The sequence below is a fragment of the Calliphora vicina genome, chromosome 2 (genome assembly GCF_958450345.1).
Source record: "Calliphora vicina chromosome 2, idCalVici1.1, whole genome shotgun sequence".
Classification (NCBI taxonomy): Eukaryota; Metazoa; Arthropoda; class Insecta; order Diptera; family Calliphoridae; genus Calliphora; species Calliphora vicina.
Window position 1 is genome coordinate 117,259,155 of NC_088781.1, and position 25,447 is coordinate 117,284,601.

At 32.8% G+C, this 25,447-nt stretch overlaps 1 protein-coding gene across 3 annotated transcripts in view; it reads right to left on the reverse strand.

Annotated features, from left to right (window-relative positions):
* The window catches only part of bchs (WD repeat and FYVE domain containing 3 bchs), a 65,451-nt gene extending 40,350 nt beyond the window's left edge, over positions 1-25,101 (reverse strand). For 2 of the 3 annotated variants that reach the window (XM_065499709.1, XM_065499707.1), the window contains exon 1: positions 24,689-25,099. The gene's annotated coding sequence lies outside the window, so the exon portion shown is untranslated. Of the gene's footprint in view, positions 1-24,688 lie in introns of all 3 variants that reach the window. The other variant, XM_065499708.1, reaches the window with a different exon arrangement.
* Between the last annotated feature and the right edge of the window lie 346 nt (positions 25,102-25,447).

Sequence of the window (25,447 nt, forward strand, 5' to 3'; positions counted from 1 at the left end):
GTTGAATATGAGGGCACTAACCAAAACTTTAAGAAAAACTGGAGACAGCGAAAAATATATCCCTAGACGAGCAGGATACCCCAAGTACAACAATCGCTGAGTAACCTGCGGCTGCGAAATTTGAAGTATCTGTTTAAAGCTCCGATCCAATGCACCCTGCCCAAAAAATTGTATGTTCTCCACGTAGGAACTGCCTGACATTCCTCAGGGGGACTCCAAATACATGATGTGCTAGTTTAGATGAAACCTCCGATGACATCCCAGAATGAACTGTTTTGTCATGATATTATTTTTTATTACTAAGAGAACCTTCATTTCCTGTAATTTTTCCTGGCTTTAAATATTTTTTCACCTAAAGTAGTATTGGCTGGCTGAAAGTTGAGGGCCCTGACCATAAACTAGAGACAGCACGGTCTATATCTGGCCCTTGAGCGATAATAAAGAAATTCACAAATATTCAACAAAAACTTTCCGGGAATTTCTAAAAAAAAGTATTCCCGAGTAGGAATCCTAAACTTAAGGCAGACTTTTGACAGCTTTAAATATTTCTCCACCAATAGCGTCCCATTTTGATCTTAATAAATTGGGTTCTGAAGTGAAGAGTATCCCAGAGAGTGGGTTCTGCATCGATTGAAACAAATAGTAGTTGGACGGGCAAGGTCTGGACTATAAATTGGGTGAGGCAAAACTTCATAACCACTTGATTCTCAATAGTTTTTAACAGGTATTGCAATATGTGACCGAGTGTTGTCGTGATTGAATATTACATTTTAATAACTGGCCGCATAGCCTGAGCCTTTTTCGGTACAGCTTCCATGTGATGGTCTGGTCAGATTTCAGCTCATAAGAGCATTACCTTAGAGTCATGGATATTTGTCTTTAGTGTAGATTCGGCTGGTTGACCGGGCTTCACATATTTTTCATCGCAATTTATGATTCGATGCAAAAATGATTTTCTTTTATAGCGTTCAAGCTGAATTTTGGACATAATCGTCGTTCAAGGTCTCTCGGCTTCAATTCGTATGATACCCAATGCTTTTGAATGAATCCTGTTGCTCGCAAACGTTTTGGAATTTGTGCTGGAGTATCTTCCAATGATTTAACAAGTTCTTGTTGAGTTTTACAACAATATTTATGGAGTAATGCCGCCAATTCTTGGTCTTCAAAATTTTTGGCTGGTCTGAGCGATATTTGTCATCCGTGTCAAAATCATCACCTCTGGTGAGCAATCGGTAACTTCCCGCACAAAATTCCAAGAGAGAATAAATGAAAGATATTTATCCCTAAAAGTGACATATAAGTTATTAAAAACAAAATGAAGTCATACACCCAATAGTTGTCTGATATAGGGGCTATATGGGGGTAGGGTCAATTATGAACCGATCCTCACAAATGTTGGCAGAAAGATTTAGGTTCATATAAAACTTTTTTATGTCCAAATTCATAACGAGACAATTATGAATGTTCAAGTAATATTCTGGGGTGACCTTGTATGGAGACTAGGGGCAAATATTGCCCAATCCTGGACCGATATGGCCCATATTCAATACCTTATAAAGAGAGAGTATAGAGAGTAGCTCCTTTCGTTTGGGCACTATCATGTTTTCAACAGAAAGGGCTTACTTAGATAGTCTTAGAATCTTATGAGGACCCAGGAAATATATAATTTTTGTTTCTACAACCAATATTTCGATATGATATGGAATGACAAAATCAATATACACACACCCCAACTTTTTTGATGGTGGGTATAAAAATAATATAAAGAAAAATAAATTTTACCAAAATCCAATAAATATATAAAATATCTTGTTAATCAAGCCAACAAAAAATCGTCACTTTGAGGTTAAAAATCTGCAAAATTCCCATAAATCGACAAATTTGTCGGGCGATCCTATCCCTCGTATAACACTGTTGTATGAACTCGTATCTGGCAGCTCAACTAATTAGTAATGTCTTATTTGAGCAACAAAAATTGTTTACAAAATATAAATTATTTGTTAATTTATTTAACATGTTCGATATCTGATGTAGTTATTGTTAGTTAGTGGTTTTTTGTTGCACTTTTTTTACATTTACAAATAATTTACTGTTTAATTAACAGGTATTTCTTTATTAAGCAGCCGTTTTAAAACATGCTGGCTAATAAATATACTAAAATAAATAAATGTTTTTAGTATTTAAGTTTTTTTATTTTTAATTTCAAATAAAACTTCATTATTTATATTGGCAAATGGTGTTGTTGTTACGCTTTTGGCCATTGTTGTTGACTTTGTTTTGGTTTCGTTTTTTTTAGCAATCACTGTCTTAGTCATCAGAACTACCATCAATTTTAACAAAACAACAAACAAAACACAATCATTAAATAGCGAAAAAAAAATGTGGAAAACAATTTTGATAAATAACTGTGATTAAAGAATTTAGAAACTATTCGTGTTACCCAACTAACCAGAGCATTTGAAAATTGTAACTATAACAATGCAAAATCTACATTCTCGACGCTTGAGAACGATATCAATGACGAATCATTTGCAATATCGATTGATACTTGTTTTCTAATACAAATTTTGGTTATTTTCAAAATTCTCCACAATTTCTCGTATTTACCTTTGGAAAAATTAAGGAGAATTCCTATTTTTTGAAAAATTCTCTGTAATTTTATGAAAATTGATCTTCGAAAATTATTCGCTTTTTTGAAGTTTCGATTGTTTGGTCGTTTGGGTATTAGCAGTGTGGCGTTTAGCTAAAGCAACTAATGTAGATAGACGTAAAACATAATAAGTCTTCTATCTGTAAAATGTATGTCGTTTTTAGTTTTCTCTAACACTGACAAATTGTTTGCTTACATATTTGAAAATATATAATTTAAATAAGCAAAAGATGTGAGATAAAACCACAATTATGTCAAAGTAAGAAGACTGTGACAGGTGATTTTAAATAGTTTTAGGTCTTTAGCAGGTATTTGAATAGACCCAAAAACCATAAAAGAATGATTTAATATTTGACAAATAAGGAAAGAGTAAATTACCCATAATTCATTTCCATTAATCACAATATAACAAGTATAAAAGTATAGTCGGTCAAGCCCGACCATATAATACCCTACATTGGGTGGGCCTTATATGGAAGCTATGACCAATTATGGACCGATCGCCATTAATATATAATTCTTTCTATATTATATGTGTTGAATTGTTTCTTTTTACTAAAATTTAAAAGAGTTTTATACTCGTTAAGTAATTTTCGGAAGATTTCGGTCAATTAAATCGTTTATTTCAAAAACCAGTCAAGCAACAAAAATTAAAAATTGAGTTATTGGGATATTACTGTTTAGTAAAGGCAAATGCATCGTTTAATGCAAAAACTAAAATAATGACGCAAAGCCGCGAAATCCCTGTTTAGTGCAGAAAGAAGTCAAGAGATTTATTTTAGACTAATCTTCTCACGAAGGTGAAGGGTATATTAAAATTATATTGTGGAATTACATTCCATTTGTAATTTCCACAATATAATTTTCCGACCCTATAAGGTATATATATTCTGGATCCTTATAGATAGCGGAGTCGATTAAGCCATGTCCGTCTGTCTGTCCATATGTCTGTCTGTTGAAATCAATTTTCTGAAGACCCCACATATCTTCGGGATTCAAATCTTCAATAATTCTGTCAGACATGCTTTCGAGAGTTTTCCTATTTAAAATCAGCAAAATCGATCCACAAATGGCTGAGATATGAGGAAAAAAACAGGACAACCTCGATTTTTGACCTATATCTGGATTACTAAGTCATTAATATAGACAATATGAATATCTAATGATAGATATTTCAAATATCTTTGCAACGATGTATATAAGACCATAGTAAAAATATTTAAAAAAAAAAATTTTTAAAAATAAGTTTTTAAATTTAAAAAAAAAAATTAAAATAACAATTAAAAAAAATTTTTTTTCCAAAAAATTAAAAAAACAACTTTGGAAAAAAATCCATTTATGATCCCAATGAGCTAAAATTTAAAATATAAATAGTTCTTGTTATAATACTTGTATATTATATCTTCATTAGTTGAAGAGATATTTAGATTTCAAATGTAAACGTTTCTATTTCGGGAGGACCGATGATACCACATGTGCCAAATTTTATTGAAATTGCGATCTGAACTTTGCGCACAAGTTTACATGGGCAGCCAAACATCGTCATATTGACTCAGAAAGCAATTATGAGTCGACACTATCGTGGTGTAGGGTATAAAAATCTGTATGCTAGAAAAGGGACCTCAACAACATCGCAATTCAACGGGTTCTAGAAGATCAATTCGTTGCAATATACATCAGCAGCTGGATAGCGAACATGCTGAAATCGACAGTTATCGCTGAATGTCTTGAGAGCAGTAATAAGCCGAAACAAAATTGACATGGGACACTCAAAGGTGGGCTTGTATCCCCTCTACTGATGCTGATTATTGTTAATTCGATTCTTGTCGAATTAGAATTAATGCTGTTGCTTATGCGGACTTGGTATTAAATGGTAGGCTTCTGAATGTGATTTGCAATAGCAGGACTAATTCTTTGAAATTTTGCTATCAGGAATTGTGAGATAAGCTTTTAGGTATTATTCTGGACTCGAAATTACCATGCTTACTACTCTGGTCTCAAGATGTTCAGTTCATAATAGTCCGAATCTGGTTAAGTGGATGAATATCGTAAAAATACGTCCAATACTGACGTATAGAGCTTTAGTTTGGTGGACTGCAACAGAAATAAAATACGTCCAACTATACATAATTCACAGATCTGCTTGCACGGGTGCACTAAATACTAGTCCTTCAGAATCTCTGAACAATATATTGCAACTAACTCCAATAAACCTTCAGTTAATGCCTCTAGATGTTGGAGATTCAGAACGTATGCAAAAGGATACTGTATTGTTTTCCTCGTTCCTATACTAAACCTCTGACTACACAACGCCTCTCACATACTATGATAGGATGTTTAAAGTTCTTATTTCTTCCAAACGGAATGAATATGACATAAAAGTATACTATGAGGGCTTAAATATTAACTGTGGCGTTGGATCTTCTAATGCCTTCTGTGATGAACTCTGTTTAAGGTTTTCAAAATGTCTTCCAGATAAAGTTAATATCTTCCAGGCTGAGATATTCTTTTATCCAAATTATTAGCTGATCTTTCTTTTAACCAAACCCGAATACATTGTAAAATTTTATGTTTTCTATTTATGCAAAGACACAGAACAGGCCCGCAATTGGTTCCTCGGATAAAGGGACCGCTTCTAGTTCTAACAATATGTATACAATGGACCTGTAACTTTATCATGGGTTTGACTAGGAGGGGGTAAATTTAGATTATAAAACTAACCCAAACAGACTGGTTAAGTTTTGAATATTACAGTACAAATAGGAAGAGTCTTTTCACTTAGTATGAACTTTTATTGAGTTCCACCGTATAATTTACTGTTATTTATATTCGGTTTATTTTGAAGCACCAACATCAAAATGTATCAAAATTTATTTGGATCAACAGACACAAATGACCAGTGAAATGAAGTATCTGATGAATGCGTCCCTGGACGTATCTCTCGCGCAAAGGGATATTCACACTCTCCTGGTGACCGTATCCTAATTAATAGATGCATGGGCTTTGAGCGAGACGGAACTCAGGTGTTCAAATATCATCACTTCTAGAATATCCAGAATGCTTTGGCTCAATCTGATAGAGGATAGAACTAGGACTCTTTTGTCTCTTAGTAGGAATTTGATTAGGCTTCTTACGGGTATAATTACTGGGCACTGTATTGGACACATGCCGGAACGTATGGGTTACCCACGTTATAGCTATTGTAGAAGTTGTTTGGATGAAGTGGATGAGGAATCGGTACAGCACCTTCTATGTGAAATCCCAGCCTTACAAGAACATAGACTACTACATCTTGGTAGAGCTCTTTTCCATGGTCTGAACTGTCTCTGAGATGTGTCACTAGTAAATATGATCAGATTTATTAGAAGTACCGGTCCCCACGGGGACCACAGGAATCAGAAAATTAGGGATGGAAACTATTCTCACTTTATGTATGAATTTTCAGCATAAAGAAATGGTATTTCTAAGGGTAACACAATGGGCCACAGGTTCTCCGAGTGAACTCGCTCACTTGCGAGCAACCCACGTAACCTAACTTACTACCGATTAAAAAACAAACTTTCGACACAATAAGAACATGCTGCATTTGTGAATTTTCATATATATTTATGAGAAAAACATGTTGCTATAATTTTTTGATAATAACAGATTGTGTTTGCCACCTATTATCGAACTGGTTTCTACAACATTATTAGCTATATCATATTTCTTACTTTTATGATATTAATTTATAGTTTTATTTAATAATTTGCACATTACGTGCCTTAAAATGACAATTAGAAACATGTATTTTTTGTTTGCAAGCGAAACGAATACAAATTCTAAAATTTCATTCGAATTATTATTGATTTTTATACCTCAAAGTATCTATTTTTAATTTGCAAAACGAATTGAATACAAATTTTGAGAATATCAAATAATATTCAAAGTAAAATAATTAATTCTAACTGTTTGGCATCATCATATTGGGAGCATAACTTAAGGTGAAGTGTATCCCAGATAGAGCATTCTGCATCTATCGAAACAAATAGTAGTCGGAAGGGGCAAGGTCTGGGCTATACGGCTGGTGAGGCAAAACTTGCCAACCTCTTATTTTAAAATAGTTTTTAACACGTATTGCATAAGGTGACCGAGCGTTGTCATGATGGAATATTACGGTTTCTTGTCTGGCCGCATATTGCGAGTGTTTTTTTCGCCAATGCTCACTTCAAACGAATATGTTGCGTTCGGTACAGGTTGAATGTGATGGTCTGGTTAGATTTCAGCAGCTCATAATAGATAGGACCCTTTTTCTCCCACCAAATACAGATAATTATCTTTGTGCCATGGATATTTGGCTTTGGTATCGATTCGGCTGGTTGGCCGGAATTCTCATACGATTTTTTTCGCTTCGGATTATTGTAATGTATCCATTATTTTTCATCGTAAGTAATAATTCGATGCAAAAATGATTTTCTTTTATAGCGTTTGGGACATGCAAAATGGTCTTTAAAGGTCTGTCGGCTTCAATTCGTATGGTACCCAATTTCTCTGCTTTCGGATGAATCCTGCTGCTCTCAAACGTTTGAATGATTTTGCAAGATCTTGTTGATCTTTTTGGTATTCAAACTTTATTGGGCTGGCGTGGGCTATCTTCCACTTCCGTCAAAATCACCACTTCTGAAACAAATCATCTCTCGCACGTTGAAACCGATGGAACACATTCACCATTAGCTCTGGTGAGCAATCGGTGTGCTTCAGCGGCACTTTTTTTTCAAATTAAAGAAGTAAAGCAAAACTTCCCGCATATGACGCTTTGTTGGCACAAAATTCGACATTTTTGAAGCACTAAATACTTTGTTGTTTACAATATAATATTCAATAACTAAGTGAGAATAAATGAAAGATATGTACCCTTCAAATGACATAGAAGTTATTAAAAACAAAAAACGCGTCCAGAAGATACGACATCTATTGTAAATTTCGAACCCTCAGCTGAAAGAAACATGGATTGTTCCTTGACATATCAAATATTTGTAGTATATAAATTTCATGAATTTCTTATGGTGAATGTGTTCCATCGAAGTTCAGAGGTTCGAGGTTTAGAAGTGGTGATTTGGACACGAAAGACAAATATCGCACAGGACAGCCAAAAAAGTTTAAATACCAAGAATTGGAGGAATTACCTCATGAAGATTTTTGTAAAACTCAAAAAGAACTTTAAAAATCATGGAGAGTTACTCAAGCAGCAATTTCAAAGCATTTTCGAGCAGCAGAATTCATTCAAATACAGGGAAATTGGTTACCATACGAATTGAAGCTGAGAGACCTTGAAAGACGATTGTGTATGTCTGAAATGCTGTTTGAACGCTATAAAAGATAATCGTTTTGCCCCTAATCATTACTTGCGATGAAAAATTGATCCATCCATATATGAAGTCCGGCCAACCATACTAATTGAAGCCGAGAGATCTTGAAAGACGATTTTGAATGTCCGAAATGATGCTTGAATGCTATAAAATAAAATCTTTGCACCGAATCATTGCTTGCGATGAAAAATGGATCCATTACGATAACCCGAAGTGTGAGAGATTGTATGTGAAGCCCAGTCAACCAGCCCACAGTGGGGCAGAATCGAAATTTTTTGGAAATAAATCTGGCATTTCTAAACGGCTGGTCCGATCGGGATACCATTTTTTTGTATCCCATCCGATTGCGTGTGCTATTTATCTCTTACAATATCCTAGTTATAGGCATTTCAAAATTGAAATTTTAAAATTTTGCCATACCTTGGTCCGCTTTTTTAAAAATATAGGGCGCACTTTTGGACCGAATGGACTCGAATTTTACAACAAAAGATTTCAGAGCAATATCAATTACGAATCCAAAAATAACAGATTTTCAATTTAAAAATTCAAAAAATAGTATATTTTTGCTGTTTTTTTTTGACAAAAAGATTACATAATTATTTTTTTATTAAAAAACAACTTTCTTTAAGAACATATAACAATTTTATGTTTTTCTATAAAGTTTCTTTACGGAGAACATTTTGGTATAAATAACATGTCCTATTTTTCGAACATGTCGACCCTACGCCCTTTGGAAATTGACCTATTTTTTATCAAAATTTCAACTTTGGGCCACGTGTTCTAAAATCCCAAAGCTGGGATCAGAAAACGGAAAGCAGTTTTGGAAACCCTGATGTGTTCCCTATTTATCCCTAAAGTATTTTCCCAGCCCCGAAGGAATTGCGGGATTCCCTTTGACCTTTTGACAAGTTTTTTTACACCTTGTTATTTAGAATGAGAAACTTAAAAAACGCTGAAAATTTCATTGAGTTTCGTTAATAAATAAAGATTTTATTACATATTACATATTCATTGAGTTTCTAAAACTAAAATTTATATCAAAATTTTTGGTCTTACAAAAAAATTTCAAGTCAATATCTCAATTATATTCAAAAATATGCCACTTTAAAACTCCGTCCTTCAAAAATATTGCACTTTTTCATACTAAAGAATTTGTATAAATTTTCTTGTACAACCAAATATAGTTATTTTATACTTCTATTACAACGCTGTTAAAAGTCTAGCCCTCATTTTCTCAATCTCTGGTTATTTTTTATCGTGACGATAAACTGACAGTTCTCATACAAAAAAAATTTTAATTGGAGGTTTATCGTTACGAAAAACGATAACCAGATATTGAGAAAATGGGGGTAAGACTACTTATTTGAAAAAACTTGATTGGTTTTTGGATTAATTTATTATTAAAAAACACCCGGGAATTCCATCCCTTCCAGGGAGGAAATTCAACCTGATAATGACCTGACTGTATAACTGTGTTTATATACAGTCAGGTCAACTATCCATCATCCTCTAGACTTTTACTTCCAAATACTAAAGTATAAATATATCTAAAGATTAATATTTTATTATTAGAAAGAATTACATATCATAAAGCACAATTTCCACTCTCTAACAGCTTTTCTACTTTTGACAATTTCATTTGAAATACTTATACAGGCGCTTTTTCACACATGTATTGTACAGGGAGACGAGAAAACAAACGGACCGAATATAAAATTGGAAACAGAAAAATGTCATCATGACGCTGATGATGATAAAAAGCAGTTTCATCTAAATGATGTATTGTTTGGAAGAGTACATGGGAAATACAATTTTGTTCTTCTTTTTTTTTGGTACAAGTATTCTAAACAAAATTAGAAGAAAAAAAAACTGGAATTACTTAGTAGCTTTCTTTATTTCTAACACATATAAAAAACGACAACGTTGTAGTCATCATTATCGTCATCATCATCTCTAACTAAAGACAGCTTCTTTAATTTAAGAGAGCTTTTAAGATTTCTACGCAATTTCAGTTAAATATTTTTTCACATTTTTTCTTCTTTTTTTCCTCTTTTTTAACTTAACCTACAAAAAATGACAAAATGTATACAGCAGCAAAAAAAACAGTAAAAATAAAAATAAAGACTATTTAATTTAGTTCATAATTCTTGCAATATTACACTTTATATTGTTGTTTTTTTATGGACTAATGTGGCTTTTTTATCGTCTTTTTCTTTTCTAATTGTCTGTGTAAAATGATGCCAGGGGGTCAGCATACGGTTTCAAGGTAAGTCACTCTTTATCTTTAGGTTTTTTTTTGTATTTTTTGCCTTTTTTTCTCGTATTTTTTTTATTTTTTTCAATTTCTTAAGGTTCAAAGTAAATTGTTTGGAAATCTCAATTAGTTTGTTAATATAGTGGTGGTTGTGGAAAGAATATTGTGAAATGCTGCTATGTATAGATTTTCGAGAGGTAGTTGGGAGGAGGTAGACATTCCACTTATTTACTAGTTAATAATTAAATTAAATGCTGCTACTAAGATTCGAGATAGAGGAGATACACGTACAAATAAGAGATAAAACAGTAACGAACATTTTCAATTCATGTTGTTCAAATGTTTTTGTAAACGAGAGAAATGAAAATGTTTTTATTGTTTATTTTTCACTTGTACTTAAATTCTAGTTTGTGAGCTTGTTGAACTTTTGGGTAAGTGGGCAAGTAATTTTGATGCTAGAACGGATAGCAATTTAAATCATTAACAAACATTATTTATTTTCAGATATCAGGGGAGTTAACTCCATAATTCGAGTGATAAATAGGATAATAATGATTCCCTAAGTGGAAGCGAACTAACACAGAATTTGTCACGTGACTAGTTCCAAAGTGATTGTGTTGGAACTTGGAAAATAGGTTATAGAAAGAAGGATAGAGTGAGTGGTGTTTGTGGACATTTGATTGGAATTTTCCTATATTGAATAGGACAGGAAGCTTATTCACATACGGAGGGTACGGCTAAAGAACGAATCTGTAGTGTGCTGTACGATCCACTGGCGATCGCTGATGATGCGTATTTTGTAAGAAACTAAGGGTATTGGGAACAAGTTCTATAATTTCTTCAGAACACATTCCATTGTAGTATCGATAGAAAATTTGCGACGATCCTCCAGAGAGTCAATAGTGCTGGATACTCTAATGTCACCGATTAGCACCTTCGCACTCTCCTGTACGGATTCGAGTAACACCAAAATAAACTTCGAAGCACCGGCCCATACATTAGTGTTGTATTCCATTTTGGGTCGGATATACCGAGGCACTTGAATGCTTCTTTCTACACTTGTTTTTTCCAGCGAACATCACACTGAATTCTCATGCCTAGAACATCAAGAGCTTCTGATTCCTTAATATTTACACCACTCATAGAAACAAATGAAGCAACATGATTTGTCGCGTGTTAAGTGTGTCACTCATGTTTTGCCTCATTGACCCAATATCCGAAAGGCTTGGCCTATAATTGAATGAATATGAATGACAAATGTTGCTGGCATCTGCAAAAGAATAGATAGGGTTGAAAGTTTTACTTAGAAGGTCATTTAGAAAAATAAGGAATATAGTAGAAAGAACGCAGTCTTGCAATCTAAAGCTTTTAGAGCATAGTAAGAATCTGATCATCATGCTTTAATCTGACGATGAGAAACTAATAAGGAATAGAGTAGTAGAAAGTAGAATGATTCGTCTCCTTGTCCCATAGATGGCACACATCAATAATTTGTAACCAGCTAAATTTACAGCATGAACTGGTATTAAACTGCGTTGACAAACAGTTTAAGCAAGCAGACAAAATTCATTCCGGTAGAGTGGGGTAAGGATCCTCATGTAATCAACATATCTGCAGCATTTGAGCTATATAATGCGAGGTTTTATTTTGTGGCCCTTCATTCCAGAAATGTTAATGAAATGGATAGTTGTTTTCGTTCCTAAAGAAAATAATTACACACCCATTAACAAGTCCTCTTTCCTTTTCAATACTTTGGGAAAGATGATTGAAGAACATCAAATGAGATCAAACGCTGGAGGCATATCAGACTCCCAGCAATTCTTCATGAACTGTAGGTCTATTTGGAATACTCTTCTCTCGCTCGTGGCATACATTGACAGATCTCTTGAGCATATAAAATTAACATCCCAAAAACGGGTAATTCCTCACATACAAAGCAAAACAAGTACTGTTTCATTTTCAATACTTTGGCAAGGATGACTGAAGAGCGCCTAAGGAGATAAATCACTGGATTCGATTTTGGATGGCTCTTGTCTCTCTCTCTTGGCATACATTAATCTCTTGAGCACTAGGAATTGACAACAAGGAAGGTGCCATGTGTAGCCGGCTTCCTATTTAACGTTTTCCCATGCATCTGTTTCATACAATTGTTAAAGGGCACTGGGGTATAAGATTCAGATGTTTAATGAAATTGGCTCATACTTATGCTGCTGAATTCATTGGCTGATGGTGAGCTGGATCATCTATAATGCTGCGTACAGGTTGTTCTGTGGTAAGAATCATGATCTGCCTGCTCTGACGAAATCTCAAGTAATCACATGTTGAATTTCTGCATTGTTTAGTTACCACAACGAGGATGACATTTTCTGTGACTATTCGGTCAATACAATCGTACTGAATCTATCGGAGATGGATGATGAAATGTCATTCATATGAGATATCAGGAATTAGCATCAAAAATTTAGCAAAAGGAGAATACAATTGGCCAAAGAGATTCATATTTGCCACATAATCTCAGAAAGGGTTTGTCTAACTACAAATAAAATGGTCTTCAGGCCTACCCTGACTTAAATAATATCTTTAGACAAGTTGACTCGATCCATTATAAGAAGATGTGACATAGGAAATAAGTGTGGAATGAATTTCTTTTTGAGACTAACCTACTAACCCTTTATAAAGCATGCTTGGTTGGTAGCTAAACCACTGTAGATGAGCCAAACCGATTGCTCACCGAAGCTTATGGGGAATGTGTTTCATTTGTTTAAACGTGTTTCAGATGTGGTGATTTTGAAGACAAATATCGCCCAGGCCAGCGAAACAAGTTTGAAGACCATGAATTGGAGACATTACTCCATGAAGATTGTTGTCAAACTCAACAAGAGCTTGCAAAATCATTGGGAGCTACTCAATCAGATACACAACCAGCAAGCAGCAGGATTCATCCAAAAGCAGGGTACCACACGAAGCTGAGAGACCTTGAAAACCGATTTTGGATGTCTGAAATGCTGCTGGTACGCTATAAAAGAAAATCATTTCTACACCTAATCATTACTTTTAATGAAAAATGGATCCATTACGATAACCGGAAGCATAAGAGATCGTATGTGAAATCCGGCCGTCCAGCAGATTCGATACCAAAGCCAAATATCCATGGTGCTAAGGTAATTCTCTGTATTTGGTGGAGGAAAAGGTTCCTATTATGAGCTGCTGAAAACTGGCCAGACCATCACATTGAAACTGTACCGAACGCCAAAAAAAAAAACGGCCAGACATGAAACCATAGCATTTCATCATGACAACGTTCGGTCACATGTTGCAATAACTGTTAAAAAGTATTTAGAAATATGTGGTTGGGAAGTTTTGCCTTATCCGCTTTATAGTCTAGACATTGCGTTGTTCGACTACTATTAGTTTCACTCGATATATAACGCTCTCTCTGGAATACACTTCACATTAGGACAGAGTATCCTTGATTCGTTCCTGGCCTTAAAAGTTGAGCAGTTCTTTTGGCTCGGAATCCATAACAATTTTAAAATAGAATTCAAATATTTCATTAAAGTTTTATGAATTGTATTTTTACGTTAGTTTCTCCTGTCAGCTCTTTAAATTATTTGCAGCTTGGTTTCCTACATAAAACATTATTTATATTACTTTTTTTTCCTACTTTGTTTACCATACATATATTTTAAAAGGACAAAGGTAGATATTTTATTTGAAATAAAAAGCAATCTCCTGATACGTATGTATATACCTGTTAATATAGAAAAACAGCAGAATGTTAAATAAACATGAAATCAAACAACAAGAAGTAAATCAATATTTATATACATACATACATATATAGTATATTTTACAATCACCTTCAAAACTAAATCCTTTATTCCTTGTTCCCTGTTTTATGCAATAGTATGTATGTATATTTATAATATGTACAATTCAATAGGAATTGAATCCTTGTAAATGCAAAACAACTAAATAAACAAACTTCCTTTTCAAGTTTGACAGACACAAATACTTAGGAAGTGACAGGATGTGGATGGACGATTAATGGATATGGAGGGAATATTGTTGTTATACAATATTTAAATGTTTATATATTTATATACATATATTTGTGGATACATAAATATAAATATAGTATTGTAGAATAAAATGTTTTCTACGTAGTTGTACTTAAGTAATATTTTGTTAAAGAAATCACAACTAAAAACAGAAAGTGAAAAGTAACTATCAAGCAAGTTGATTTAAATAGAGATTTAAAGGAATGTATTCTAACTAATTGTTTATAAAGAATACTAGACATTTTTATTTTCTCCCTATAAATTGTTTATACTTTTATATTCCATAAACGTCTTATAAACCGAGGTTTCTAATTTGAAGGGAAGGAAAATAAATATTGGAATACTTATACAATTTCTGAATGTTGTATTTTTCAAAAATCGGTCTCTTTACCACAAAGGTCAGAGTTCAAATATTCAGGATATGTCCAAAAAATATAATGAATACTTTTTATATGACTCCAAAAAAACAATTTCTAAATGTTACTCCGCCAAAAGTTGTGTCTTTTATCAAAATCGGTTATTTTTAAATCTTTCAGCCCAAGGGTGAGAGGTCGATATATTGAAGATTTAAGATTTTTCATAAAATATAAAGAAATATATTGTTTATGACTCATAACTACGTGGCAATCGATCCCATGCCGCAAATGCTTAATGATCAAACGCGCTAACTTACTAAGCCACAGCACCCTCAAAATTCACAAGGATCAGAGGTCAATTTTTTTAATATTCAGGATTTCTTTTATAAAATATAATGAAAACCATTTATGTGGCGGCATGGTGTAGTGGTTAAAGTGCTTGCCTACAAAACCAAGCACCCCAGGTTCGATCCCTGGCAGAGGACGAAACATTTAAATCATGGTTTTCGAGTTTTTAAAATTAACCTCCCTCTAAACAATCCATCCAAGAAGCCCCCTGACCACTCCTCCACCTGGAAAAGAGGATAACATCATGGAAAAGGTCGGGCAGACCACCACCCACCCCCTGGGAGAAAAAGGTAGGAATCAAAGATCAGCAAGGTTCCCCACCACTACGCCAAAAACACATAGGGCGTTGTTTTTAGGCAACAACAGATGTCAGCACCATTATCCTAGCGAAGCTACAGCAGACCAATCATCTACTTAGCTGCATCAACAACCGATTAACGAATCTGACACAAGGCAATAATAACAATCGATTGAATCCCTATGGCAACATCATACATGTATCCGAAGACCCGCTACAGCAGACCAATCATCTACTTAGCCGGAACAACAACCGTTTATACTGATACAAACAATAACAATCGATTTAATGGCAACACCGTACATGGAGACGCACGATACTCCAATAATTAGGAAGGACAGTGCAATCTACATGGGAAATATGCGAAAAAACAACTACTTCAACAATTCGTATAAGATGGAGATGCTTTGTGGAAGCCAAATGCCGCCAAGTGGGGTAATGGGAAATAAAAGATGAAAACCATTTAATATGACTCCAAAAAAACCAAATACTTTGCAAACAAATTTTTTTTTGATAAAATTGATTTTAGTTATTGAACATTATAGTGTAAACAACAAAATTTTTTCCTCCAAAAATGTCGAATTTTGTATCAACAAAGCGTTATATGCGGGAAGTTTTGCTTTACTTCTTCAATTTGAAAAAAGTGCCGCTGAATCACACCGATTCCTCACCAAAGCTTATGATGAATGTGCTCCATCGGTTTCAACGTTTGAGAGAGGATTTAGAAATGCTGATTTTGACACGGAAGAAAAATATCGCCCAGGCCAGCCAAAAAAGTTTGAAGACCAAGAATTGAAAACATTACTCCATGGAAGCCAATCCAGCAGCAATTTTAAAACGTTTGCGAGCAGCAGGTTTCATCTACAAGCACGGACATTGGTTACCATACGAATTAAAGTCGAGAGACATTGAAAGATGATTTTTCATGTCCTAAATGCTGTAAAAGAATTTCACTTTTGCACCGCATCATTACTTTCAGTGAAAAATGGATCCAATGATAATCGTATGAAATCGTACGTGAAGCCCGGCCTACCAGCCGAATCGACAACAAAGCCAAATATCGATGGCGCTAAGACTCTGTATTTGGTGGGTCCTAACTGAAATCTGGCCAGACAATCACAGAACCGAACGCAACTGATCCAACTGAAGCGAGCCCAGATTATGCTGCCAGACATGAACCCTAATATTCCATCATGACAACGCTAGACAACATGTTGCAATACCTGGTACAACGTATTTAGAAAGAAGTGGTTGGAAAGTTTCGCCTCAACCGCCTCAATAGTCTAGACCTTGCCCCATCTCTGAGATACGATTCACTTCAGAACAGAGTATCAGAAATTGGCTTGATTCGTTCTTGGTCTCAAAAGATAAGCATTTCATTTGGTTCGGTAAACATACGTTGCCAAAAAGATGGGAAAAAATCAAAGATAATAAAAAATGTGATAAGTTTTAAAAAATGACTTATAAGTCGCCAAAGCTCTTCTTCTAAACAGATTATTTCTCATTATAAATCATACCAAATAAATAATAAAACTGCATTGATGGATTTCAAAAATATTTCAAACCAATTATTTTAGAACGTTTTTTTTTTGTCCCTGTTAAATTTTTGAAAAGCATGATTGCACACTAAGCTTTCGTTAGATATTGAGAGGCTCAAAGGAGAGTAAACACCATTATAGTCCGACTTATTTTTTTTTCAGAACCGAATGTATATTTCAGCCCAATCTCCAACAAACCGAAACTTTTAAATTTTAGTCTATGGATAGATTTTAGGATTTTCATTATCTTAATAAAATCAAATAATTTGAGGAGCCGCAGAACAAAAGGTACTTTTTCACTCATTTAAAATTTTTGGGAAATTGAGTTTTATTTCACCACATTAAATGTTAAGGATGTTTGATATAAAACCATTTTAATATCGGAATTATATTATAAGAATTATTAAGCAAAAAAAGTACGTTTTGTTAAAAACTAAATTAAAAAATATGTTTTTTATGCGTTTTTTAACGATAATATTTTAAATTAATGTTTTTAATCCTGATCTAATATATAAACAAATTCAATACTTTTTTTTCGTTTTTTACTAGTGAAATCTGGAAGATTTCAACCCAAATATTATAAAAATACCAAAAAAAACAATTTTTGAAAAAATGCGAGAAAGTACCTTTTGTTCTGCGGCTCATAAAAATTTCATAAGATTTTGTTTTGGGGATTTTAGCTATTAGTTAAATATTTGTAATAGTTTGCTTTGAATTGTTAACCTGTATATTTGGCTATAATTTATATAAATTCTCAAATACATAATTCCAAAATTGAACTTTGACCTATTAAGTGAAAGGGTTAATATTTAAGATTTCAGTCAAATTTTCAACACTTATTTTTTTATGTTTTGGGTCTTAACATTCAGAACTACCTTTTATATTCCTCTGGTATTGCAAGGACTTTTTCTTTAACTTTATTAATTATTTATAACTTTTAACCTTTGTTATAATTGAAATAATGAATGCATTATTTTACACACTAGCAAACAGCAGGAATACATTATCGCAGTTGTATATTAGTGGTATTATTAGCAGGACCAACACTCCTCTCTCTCTCTCACTCATACCCTTGTCAACATTTTTACCAACAATTCCATGAGGGTAACAAACAATATGACGACAGGCACAACAACAATTACAGACACTTAGTGGAAACACAACAACACACTCGATCATTATTTATGTCATTTGAAAATATTTTATGTAATAAAACAATTTACTACAAGAACAAGCCACTTGATATCGAATTTATAAATAGAAAATAAGAAAAAAGAAAAATTAGCACAGAATGGAAAGGATACTTAAGAAGAGATGTAATAGATTTCTTCAACAAACACTCAAACACAATCTGTCAAACACTCAGTCATTTGCACACATTTTTTTACTTTTGGTATTAGATATTTTGTTACATTTTCTTAATAATAATTTTTCTTAGTAGTTACACATTTTCCATTTAGTTTTTACATTTTACCATTAATTATTTTTATAGTAATTTATCGTTATATTTATTTATTTTTAACATTTTCCATAGAATTATAATTTATTCCTTGTTTAAGCAAAGTTTTGCTGTAATTATTTCTATGTTTTTTGTTGTTTTTGAGCAAAAATACAAATTTTATTGATTTTTCGCGTATTTTAACACTCCATATACAACAACCACTATTTTTTTGTTTTTTTGCTTTTCTTTTCTGCTTCTTCCTCCGAGAGTTCGTTCGCTCACTTTTGCTCGTTCAGTGTTTACATGCAGTCATTCAGTCACCTCTTTACCACCCCCTAAAATGTAAAAACAACAACATGGTTACACAGACACTCTCCACTCACACTGTGACAGGGATGTTGAAAATATGGTTTATCGTATCGTCTCACAGCCAACAAAAACCAACTCAACCGATACGAAATATAACTGTGTTTTTTTTTGTCTTTCTAGCTTCTTCTTTTTTTTCTCTTGTTATAATAAATACAAACAGAAATGGGAATCCTGCCAAGAATTTGGGGCCAAGTTTAGAACACGAATAGAACATGTTTATATTTTGAAAAATTAATGTAAATGTAAACAAATAATTGAAATACTTGATATTCGCCTTAGCAATAGATAAAATATACTAATTAAAGAATTGTAAATTAAATAGTTTATTAGAAATATCTTTGAAATACAAGAAATGTGTATTTCGAAAAGCATTCAATGGCAAATATTGTTTGTAAGCGTAAAAACAATTTTTTAAATTATTAAATATTTTCAACAAAACCCACCTTGGTCCTACAAAAAGTTGACCAAACAAAAAGGTCTGCTGTCAAACTGATTCAAATGTTATTAATCAGTATCGGGAGATGATGTTTCTAAAGTCAATAAATTGAAATCATTTAAAAGAGCTCCCAACACATCCGGCAGGAAAGCAGTCCGGTTAGTTCAGTACTCGGACTATTTGTTACGAAAAGTTAATGCCAATGCAGGTTTGAAAACAAAAAGTTCCTGACAGGAACTCTGCTAAAAATATTTCTGCCAAAGCCAGAGCACGGAAATTGAAGTCAAATTTTATACAAAAAATATACCCGCTGCATAATGGATGACGAAACGTACATATGGGACGTTCTAGAAATGTTTAGGACCCAAAAGCAGGAATGTTTACAAAAGAGGATGCTTCCATTCATAGGACTTCTTAATGTTTCCACTTATTTTTGGCCTGATTTGGCATCATGTCACTATGGTAAGCAAGGTCTTGAGTGGTACAGGAACAATAATGTGTTATTTATACCAAGAGAGACAAATCCTCCAAATTGAGTGGAGCTAAGGCCAATGGAGAGATATTTTGATCTTGTTAAAAGACAATTGAAGAGCACAAAATAGGTGTCCAAAAGTGTGGTAGATTTTAAAAGGAGATGGACTCCGTGTTAGAACAAAGTGACAGAAAGCTCAATAAAAACCATAATGGAAGGGTCTCCAGAAAAGTTTCAAAATTTCATCACTAGTTTTAGATTAGGTTAGGTCAAATCCGAAGAAATACACCTACGCCATCATCGGTCCTGTTGTGCGCTCCTTTTCATGGAAAATGTTTGTTTTTTTTAAAAAAAAACGGTGTTATTATCGTCTGATGTTCAGACACTCAGTTTCCTGTCCGTAATTCCTAAGAATTTTGCAATCAGTATTCGTGAGGGATGCTATATCCGGAATAATATCGCTCCCACGACGAAAGCCTGGCAATGACAAAGAAAGTGCTCAAGAGTTTCACTGTCCTCTCCACATACTCTATATTCGTCTGAATCCGCACTTCCAATTTTATATAGTTGTGCCCGTAATTCTGTGTGTCCACTTAGAATACGTACCTTCATACTAACCACGGACTTGCTCAATCTGAGGAGGCTTCTCGTCCTGCTCACCCCATAGGATTTTTGTGACTTACCCACTGTTTCATTATTCCAAGTGGCCTCATGAGATTCACCGCCCTCGTTGCGCCGAACTGTTTTGCCTTCGTCAGGTTAACTACCTCGAGTTCCCTTCCCTTAAAAGCAAGTACATTCGCATTCAAATACATTCAAATATTTAACAAAAAATCGTGAGACAAGTAATATAAAAACTGAATATTTGGGAGGAATATTTCTTAAAAATATCGCTATACACGAAAATTTAATAGGAAGGTATCATTATCTAAAATTGCAAAATAGTTCTCGAACTGAAAAAGCCATATAACTAGTAGGAATTTCCTAAAGAACATTTAAACTGATCGAGAAAGGTATGGAATACTATTCTCTTTTCGAATGAATCCAATTGGGAAAAAAATGTTAAACCGGCCGAAAGGAATGTTTGGTGGCGGTGGTGTTTCTAGGCAAGGTATGGTCAATTCATATCATACAAGATACAGATCCCGTTTAAAAGACTTTAAATATCCGCGGTGAGAAGAATATGTCCGTAGTTTTGAGATTCCATGACGACAATTACCCGCAATCACGGAATATACAACGAAATAAGCTTTCATGATTATAAGAGAATGGCAAAATATTTCAAAGGAGACGAACGATTTTATATTTATATCAATGAGTTGTAACTGTAAGTGTTCATAGTATGGTCAACGATTAATACTTTTAAATTTGTATTCTATTTTCAGAATAAAAGTATTTATTAATAAAATACTAAAAGAATAAATTTTTAAGAATTATTTTGGATTTTAAGGAAAACTACCGATATGTAGGGATTTTTAAAAATTGTGATGTTGGCAAAGGTTCTTTAAAATAAATCTCGTTAGCTTAATGTATAATGACAAATAATTAGTTTCGAATTTATTAAAAAAATTCTGCAAGCAAACTATATTTTTTTTATGCCTAAAACTAATTTATGTTAAAAATATTTGCAAGTTTCAGTTTACTCTGGTAAACGAGTCCTATACGTAAAAAAAATCTAATACTAATTTCCGAATTGAAAATTTTAGTTTAGATATTTAAAAGAAAAAATACTGCCGATAAATGTTTTGAACAAAATTTACCATAAATACTTGAAATTTCATGTTGTAATGATTTTACATGAAGTTAAATATTAAATTCGAATTAGTGTAAAATTGAACTTAAAGAGGTGAAAAGTCTTTTAATTGATGGTTTTATAACTTTTACCATTTTTTTTATTTAAATACGAAAATAAATGAGCCAAATTGTCATAAATATATACAAAATGTATACAACCCAGAAGCCATTTTTTCCTGTAATTTAATATAGGGACCAGATAACTTTAAAAACAATTTTTGAACCTAAATATATCATGAACTAAAAGATACGAGGGGGAGTCAATAAGCCCGTGACTTTTTGAATGAAACACAGGTTTTTGGATAAATAATAATTTGTTTTCAGTTCTATACACTTTGTCCAACATTTTTAAAATGTTGGTCATCAAAATAAATATTTGTTTGTGAGATGATTTCATGGTTGGAGTCAAATTCCGAAGAGCCATTTCATCGGCTTTGAAAACAAGAAATAGTCCGGAAAATAGGACAGATGATGGAGCAATATTGCCCTGTTCATTGCCTAATTCATGGATTTTTGCCATGCCCTGGTTTTTTTCAAATCCTCATTAAATCAAGAATAAAATTCAGAGGGTGCTGTGGCTTAATTGGTTAGCGCGTTTGATCATTAAGCATGATATGGCATTTGTGGCCTGGGTTCGATTCCCAGCCGTTGCCAATCAACAAACAACATCAGTTTATAATAATTATTAGTTTACTAATAACTAATATTTATCACAGCGCCCTCCTTCGGTGGTATAACACTAAAAACGACACCGAAGTAAAATAATTAAATAAAGGTTGTTGGCATGACTAAAATGCGCCATCTCACCACCAGAGGCGCTGCAACCTGCACTAATAACAAATATAACGCGCAACTGCAGAGTTGTCTATTAAAAAAGCTTTTCTCCTCCTTTCTCCACCTTTTCTTCTACACTCTATCCCCTTTCCAAAGAAAGTAACACAAATATATATAGACATGTTAATTACCTGAGTGTTATTTCTCTTTAAAAAAAAAAAAAGGAAAAAAAAGAATAAAAGTTGGCATAATATTCGCTATTGATAGTTTCACCCATTTGAAGGTACTCAAAGTGGATTATACGGCGTGCATCCAAAAAAAGGTCGCCATGACTTTATTGCCTGACAATCCAACCTTGGTCTTCTTTGAAGCTGATTCACCCGGAGAAACCCACTCTGTGGGTCGATTGTGAGCAAACGCGGAAAGCTTTCTCATACCCATGTGATCATTCAGAAATGAAACCACAAAGCCATGTGAGATTCCTTTGCCTTCCACAATCTCCGATTGGTCATAAAGTTCAGAGTATATTGTCAACTTTTACAACTTGAATCACTACTAGAATTCAATAACTGTTTAGACATCTCATTTAAATTTTTCTATTTTTATACCCTTCATCTTCGTGAGAAGGGTATATATAAGTTTATCGTTCCGTTTGTAATTTCCACAATATAATTTTCCGACCCTATAAAGTATACATATATATTCTGGATCCTTATAGATAGCGGAGTCGATTATGCGATATCCGTCTGTCTGTCTGTTTAAATCAACTTTTCGAAGCCCCCAAATAACTTGCATACACGATTCATACATCAATATCACCGGAATTCTCCCGGATCGGTTGCTATTTAAAATCGGAAAAAGCCAGGACAACCTCGATTTTTCTGGATTACTAAGACATTAATATAGACAATATGGATATCTAATGATAGATATTTCAAAGACCTTTGCAACGACGTATATAAGACCATAGTAAGTTGGACCTCAAAATCTGAAAAAATATTTTTTAACCCGAATTTTTTTTTTCACCAAAAGTTTTTTTTCGCTAAATATTAAAAAACCAAAAAAAAAAAGTTTAAATTAAAAAAAAATTTAAAAAACAATTCGAAATTTTTTTTTCCAAAATATGAGAAAAAAACTCTGGAAAAAAAATTAATTTTATTTACCTAAAAATATTCAGAATTTTTATTTTGAAGTATAATTTGGTGAAGGGTATATAAGATTCGACACAGCCGAATATAGTTCTCATACTTATTATTATTCTGAATTAAATAAAAATAACTGATATCCCAATATTGTCGACAATTGCCAAACCATTACTCTAATGTCAAGCAATTAGAGAAATTTATATAGCAATTATATGAGAAATTTTATAAAAACTATTGTAAAAAGATCGACTTATAAACCAGTTTGAAATTAATGCCCTAATTTTTAAGACGTAACGAAAGGTTTTTTTCGAAAAAATTTGTCATTTTTGAATTGTCATATTTTTGAAAACGTATTTTTCGTTTCTGTATATAAAATTGAATTTTATAAAACAGAACAAAATGGTCCCAAGCGCTTGAAACGTCAAAATCAAACGTTGAGAATTCTTTTTCGTTTCAATACATTTTTCAATTTTCAAAGAAAAAACATTTTTTTGAGAATGTGTTTTATCTTTTCATACGTAGAAAATATAACAAAAAAATTTGTTTTCCAAATAAATTTAAAAAACAATCAAACATTTCAAAATTTTTTCAATAAATTTTATTTGTTGGAAAATAAATAAAAATAATTTAATTTATTTGGTAGAAAGTTGACATAAAAACGATGTTTTCAAACTTGGTACCACGTCAAATAATTGACTTGAAACGCAATTATAGTTTCGTTTCATAAAATACCAAATTTTTATTTTTTCGTTCCAAACGGAAACGCAAACGAAAATTCGTTTGGAGATACAAAATGAGGCCATAAATCAGCAATATAAAACTTAAAGTTGTCCAATTTTTAATTCTTAGAAAAGCTTAAGAATAAACAATAACTATGTTTGCGATTTGAAGTATCTGAGATATAAGATACTCTTCTATAATTATCATGTACATATATTTTTGATCAATTTAGTATTTTGGAAGATAGGTATGTACATGTTAATTTTGCAATTGTTTTCACTATTAGAAAATACTATACTTGTTATTTTAAGGATAAAAGTTTTAAAAATTCTTTAGATTAAGAATTTAATTTTTCCCGCGTGCCTTTGGTTGTTTCTATCCGATTTTATGACTTTACTACACAGTGTTGTTGTTTAGTTGTGGCCAAATGAGGCATTCGTTGTTGTTGTTGCTGTTTTTACTTTTTGCTGTCGTTGTTGGAATGAAAACACGAACACCCCCCACCATAAACTCAATACACACACAATATTTTTTTCTTCATCTTCTTTTATCATTGAATGCACCTTGTGAAATTTAATTTCATTTATTATTTTCTTACTTTTTCTATTCTTTATTAACATTTTCATAAATAATTGCAAAATAAACAATAAAATTTCGTTTACATTCACTGCAAAAACCACTTACATTTTATGAAATTCATTTAATTATTTTCTTATTTCCACTTTTTTTGCTTATAGATTTTTCTCGTTATTGTTGTAAAATTACATTATGTTAATTTCTTTTTTTTTGTTTCTTGCTATGAAATTAATTTGCTTGGCTTATTAATTTTTTTCTATATGTATATTTATTTTTTTTCTACCAATAAACACTTTTTTCGCGACCCCGATTCACGTCCGTTTACTAGAAAATTTTGTCGACTAATGAGAAAAAAAATTGTCTGATAGTGATTTTTGACATATCCCTTTTGCTAGTGTCATTCTGTTGACGTTTTCTTTTGTGACTTTTCGTTGTGTGAGTATGCGTTGCTCTCTTTGTGTATTTCATTGTGTTGTTCTCTTTATTAAGGGGTTTGTTGTGATTTTACTGTTCTTTGTTTACGTTTTTTTGTTGACGAATGAGGGGAGAATGTTTTGAAATGTAGGCTAAAGTTGGTGTGTGGTAGAGAATACAATGTGGTTTTAAAGTGATTATGATAATATAAGCGTTTAAAAAAGCTCTTAAATGGCAAATTTTTTTCGTATGAGTTTGTACTATTTAGTATTGTTAATTAATGAGAAGTACTGACAAGTTTACAATAATTAAAACAACAACAGAGATACAGTGAGTTAAGTATGAAATTATTTATATTTATATAATTTATGAATGACTTTTTTAAACAAATAATTAAATTAAATATTTTAATTAAACTTCCATATAGTTTCCAGCCAATAACATACAACGGAC